Source organism: Pundamilia nyererei, unplaced genomic scaffold, assembly GCF_000239375.1.
Source record: "Pundamilia nyererei isolate P.nyererei 1_Seehausen unplaced genomic scaffold, PunNye1.0 scaffold00163, whole genome shotgun sequence".
Taxonomy (NCBI): domain Eukaryota; kingdom Metazoa; phylum Chordata; class Actinopteri; order Cichliformes; family Cichlidae; genus Pundamilia; species Pundamilia nyererei.
In genome coordinates this window covers 911203-916830 of record NW_005187564.1, presented here as the reverse complement: position 1 = coordinate 916830, position 5628 = coordinate 911203, and the positions used below count along the sequence as shown (strand labels likewise).

Here is a 5628-nt window from a genome sequence, read left to right as displayed (position 1 = left end):
TGTTGGAGATCACTGCATGACCTTACAAACACTTCTGAAAAGTGTCGGCAGTTAACACAGCTCTTTGTTGCATTCACACATGCAAGGAACAAACAGAGAAGCAAGATACAGAAACACTGCTTCCTTCCTTAAAACCAGGAAGCAGCCTGTGGTCTCTCCACTTATCCTCAGTTAAAAAAGAACTGAACTGAACTTATTTCAAAGAGGATGTTTAGTTACATCGAGACAGCAGCCTCGATAATACGTATAATAATACAGGATTATAAATTAATGTGCTTGGTATAGGTAAGTTGTACGTGTGAGAAGGCCCCATTGATGCTGAACTCTGTGTTGAGGTGAAGGTGAAGGTGGTGAAGGCAGAGGAAACAGAGGTTCACTGATCTCAAAGTGAGGAGTAATGATCAGTTTTAAAGAAAAGTTTAATTTTCATGTGCAGCTGGTTTATTGGCAGAAGGCTCTGCTCTTTGGCTCAGGTGCACTATGTGGCATATTACATAGTAAGATGTTTTGAGTCAGTTGTATGGTGCAGTGTGTGCTTGCATGAGAAGCCTCTGTGGAACTGTGTACTGACTGAATTAAAGCAAAGTACATATGTCAAGCCCTTGACATGATTTTGTTTTTCCAGTGTGGTCCTTGGTGAAATATATTCTAATGATACAAAATTAAGAAAAACCATTTACATACATTATTAGGATTAAGAAAGCTGCCTGAATTTTTTGTAGTAACCCAATTGCAATAAATAATCAGTTTTGGAGTCGAATTTTTAGCATGATTTAGTGTCAGTGAAACAGAAATCTGAATTTATTATGTTCAGGACAATTATTACAACTACAATACTAGTAGTTTTGCTACTAAGCTAAATTCTTTTAAACATGATCGTATCTGTTTTCTCTGTATAGAAGAGGATTAGGGCCACTGGAAATCACAAAGAAAAAAATATGTGGTGGAATTTTCTGTTTATAAAGTCTGCAACACGGTCAGCTGTGGTCAAGGCATTTAAATTACTGTAAGCAGGAGAGCTAACACAAATCAAACATCACAGTTCTACAGTCATGAGAGCTCTGAAACAGAAGTAGTGCTCCCACTTCTTTATCCATTACAAGGAAGAGGGGAAAAGTCACAAACTTATCACACCACACATCACGAGGCTCGTTGTTTTGTGCCCTTGGCGTTATTAGCACCTGCAAAGGGAGTTGTCTTCTCCAACTACTGAGGCTGAAATAAGTTAATATAGTTCTAGAAACTGAACAGTCTATTACAGTGTTAAAACTAGGCATATGCATAAGCCACTTAAACACTTTAAATTAGAATAATAGAAATTTTCTATTACAATTCCAAATGACTCCCCACATTTTTTAATGGTTCTAATCCTCTTCCGTACTTCTGATTCAGAAGCACACCAGTGGTTTCAGTGGTGTGCTCTACAATGCCAGCTAGAGGTTAGAATAAAACCAGGAAGTGGCTTTAGTGTTTAATGTTTTTGTTCAATCCACAAATCCAAAAGACTTAAGGCAACAGAACCAACAGAATCATTCAAAAACTGGTTAAGTCTTTTTAAATGTGATACAGTAGGTATTAAGTGGAGACAGGAAGATATGTAATGTAAGGTAATATAAGTAAGCGAAGTGTCATCTTAGAAAGGCAAACCCTGTAAAGTAAAACGAAGAACCACAAAAAATAACTAGTTGCATCCTTACTACGCATTTACTATTTTTCCATTTATCTTTATAACAATGAAGGCTCAAAACAAATACTGACCAAAACTCACTCACATTTCATTCAGTCCGCTCTTCAGTCCTCTCGGTTTAAAGCTGAGCTCCATAGCCAGGTTAATGTAGCGGTTTTGGAGAGAAATAAAACAAAGAGGCTTCTCCTTGTTTGCGGAGGATACAGATGAGAGAAGACTGAGGAAGAAGCCTTCAGCTGGGCGGGTCATTCTCAGGAATTAAAACCTAACCAAAACTGTCCGTGTGTTTCGATTATTATTTCCGAAACGATACGTGTTGCGAGATGGGTGACTTCCTCCGTGATTTGTCAGCATTGTATCATGTTCTTTTCGTCGTCTTGATTAATTGCGAAACGATATTGTAAATCCTTTGATCCCGGAAACCCTCCCAAATCAGTCAGTGCGTCAGTCTATGAGGTCCTTGAAATGTTCCACTGGGAGTGGAAAAGTGGAAAGATTCAGTTCCAGGGTTGAAAGAGCGCCCTCCTTCTCAACTGAATAGTTAAACTGAATTTTAAAACACATGTATAATATCTAAGAGCTGAAATTCAACTGAGCTGGGGAAAAAAATTGTGAAAAATTAAAAACTGAGGGATTAAAAGCATCCTCCTACTGCGCATCACTGCATCAGTTGCAGCTATCTCCGCCGTGCCTCCCAGCAGCGGGTGCCACAGCTGAAAGTGAAGCAACAGCGAGGTACTAAAAGTTGCGGTTCCACTTATGTCCCCTTGAGGCTCCAAAGTCCCCATAGATGCCCACGTTGAGACTTTGGACCTATTTTCTACCGTCATTGCTTTGGAGTAGCGAAACACACCCCACCTATCATTTGCTGGATGTTAAGAGATCTGAATTTAAAAATGACTGTTAAATCGCAGTTTTTGTTTTAACTGGAAGGACTCAATGGGGTATGGCCCTTATTCATATAAAATATATAGTGCTAATGCAACAGCACTTTTCTGTTCATGTTTGACTAACACATGTGCATTTGTAGTATAAAATCACCCTGTGTGTTCTCAACAGTGGAAACAAAATCAAAGTATATAACCGAGTAAGTAGAATAACACTTCACGTTTTCTTCAGTTAAAATGATCACAGCTGGGCCAAGTGCAATCACCTGGATCACTGATGACTTTTAAATGACTTCTTATGAGACAATCTACAAAAGAAAGCAATCGGTCCCTTCCATTCAGTCAGTGTTTGCACTGCAAACCATTTCCATAAGAAGGGTTTTTTGTTTGTATCTTTTTGTTTATTAAGCTGCTTAACACCAAACTATGAAGCATTCAAGCATAGCAACATGAATCTGTGTTCCTCCACTTTGATGGAAGGTTGCAAACGCAGCTCTCGCCTAAATTATATGAGGACCTAATGGCCTGGAATATTGAACCCAAAAGGACATAATCCATAATCCTGGATGGTCCATCACCCATTGTCAAACAAGGGTGAAGATCTGGTTTACTGTTTTGTGGCCAATTCACATTGCTCCTGAATCCAGGGATCAGCAGGGTGCCAGAGCCTTCTCGCCACCACAGCGGAATATATTTTCCTGGTGAACGTCTGCAAGGGAAATGATTATGGTGGGGCAAGTTCACCACATATAGCACTGTGGGGAACCAGTGGTTCAAACATTTCATTAATGAGAAAAAATTGATGTGTATTATTAAGGCCAAAGGCAGTAGGTATACTATTTCACTAAATGCAAAATGTACATATTATTTACCACCGACATCAACTGAAATAGCAGGAATTAAAACATGAAAGTTACTCAATAATACAATAACGTCTAGTGACCTCCTATATTGATTAATGTAGGTAGAGAAGGTAATGATAAATACTACAGAGAGCACGGAGGTTAAATAACAGTAAATATTCAGACTGCAGAAGAAACATTAACAGCAGTTGTAGAGCGTACACCATGGTCGAAGAAGAGTTGTTATACAGAAGCAGGAGAATTGCGTATTTGGACAGTTGGAAAAGCACCACTTCATAGAAATGTTGATTTATTGATCAAATGCAGTAGCTTGGAAAACTGTAAGATCCACGCTGCACATATTAGAAACAATTTTTCACAGATATAGGTAGGGAAAATCATCTGGACCTTCAAATATCAGGGGCTTAGCCCAGACATGAAGTCTTCTGAATTTCTACTCCATAACAGCACTTTTTTAAAGTTATTTACTATATTTCGTAATTCAATCTAAACACCAGTTTCATACTGGGTTACAGCTGTGGCAGGAAAATATAGCTGTTATGTAGTTTTGTTTTGTTTTTTATGAGAATGAAAAGAAGAATTTGGCAGTTGAAAAGGGGAAGATATTTACAGGTGTTGGCCTTAATCTCTCATGTATGTAGAAGTAGTAGCAAACTATAAATGTGTTTTATTCAATAGATGTCTGTTATGTGCTTAGTCTAACGAGGGTTGAGTGTCCTGTGTTAATAAAGTGCATAGTAAAAAGACAGACATACAAATGCAGCTTGTGCTGTTTTCATGTGCTTAAAATTAAGACCAATTTTATTGCATCTGTATTTTTATATTCTTACACTGTAGAGAAAACCAAGCACAGAAAGATGATCTATTCCTGACAATCTATTCCCTGAAACACTAACCTACCTCAAGACCTACTCACAGTGTGCACTTTGCTTTTCTAAAGGATGAGAAAGACAAGGAGCATCTCTCAATCAGGGAATCGAACCTTGGTTTTGTGCAAAAGAGGCAGGGACACTCAATACTGTAACCGTGGGAAAAAGAGAAAAGTGCAGTAACCATGTTAACCAGGAGACAGAGTGAAACACTTTCTCTGTTTCATCTTTTGGATACTTCCAGATTTACATACAAGCTTCTGTGTGACTGGGAACACTGCCACAATGTGGCCAGAGGGGGTGTTACATATGTACTGAAAAGAATTACCACTGGTAACTGCAAAAATCAGAAGGAAAAAATGATCCTCCTCCAGTGAAGTTAAACTTATGTTTACATACTTTTTCAGCATACAGAGACATAGTGAGTCACATCCTTTTAAGGTTGTTTAGCAGGAGTGCTGGCAGTGCAAAACTCACTTTATGGATTTTGGGTCGGGTGTCCAAGGTAAAGGTAAAACAGGTAAAACTTCTAGGTTTAATATGCACTATAGTGCAACAGTCCTGTGAATGTTATGTCATCATCTGAATCAAAATTACCAAAAAGAAAAGTCTGATCAAACACCTTTTTGTTACACGGTGCAGAGCTACATGGAGAAGCAGTTTCCAGATAAGGTAATATTATTTACAGGTTCTTTATGGTTCAAAGGATTCATGGTCTGTCTGTGGGCTGTATCCCCAAGCTTGAAGTAACTATTAAAAAGAAAACATAATTTATCACCGTATCCAGCAGATCTTGTGGCCACAGTATTAGGTCCACAATTAGTGGAAGAAAACATGTTTTTTAAGGGTATAACTCATAGCAGCTCCTGTATTCACAACTGAGCCTCCAGTTAGCATCAGCTGAGGCAGTTTGTCTATAACTTCTTGTCTGGTGTGGTAGGTGTTCAAGTAAAATTCTACTTTTGGATGGTCAGCAAACTGCACGAGACACGTCCATGCAGGTGGTTGATAACACTGATCATGAATTCTCTCACGCAGGGCAAGTTACTACTGCCAATACTGTTTGAGCAATCCACCAGGAAGACAATGTCTCTGAGCACTATTCGTGGTTGCACTGTGGTTACCTCCAACACCAAGGAAAAGCACAAGAACTCATTAATTGCTTTCTGCAATTATAATCATAAACTCCAAACCATAGAGATGCAGGGCCAAAGTGCCTACAAATGAAACCTTTTAAAAACATCTCTCGCGTCACCAGAACAACCTGGTGTTTAGTGTTCACTTCAACTTCATGTTTCTTTTGGTGCGAGAACAGGATTTTA

The 5628-nt window shown here is 38.7% G+C and overlaps 1 protein-coding gene across 1 annotated transcript in view; it reads right to left on the bottom strand.

Annotated features, from left to right (window-relative positions):
• The window catches only part of LOC102197232 (sterile alpha motif domain-containing protein 9-like), a 7967-nt gene extending 5580 nt beyond the window's left edge, over positions 1–2387 (bottom strand). The window contains exon 1 of the mRNA XM_005745711.1: positions 1773–2387. The gene's annotated coding sequence lies outside the window, so the exon portion shown is untranslated. The remainder of the gene's footprint in view (positions 1–1772) is intronic.
• Positions 2388–5628: the final 3241 nt, after the last annotated feature.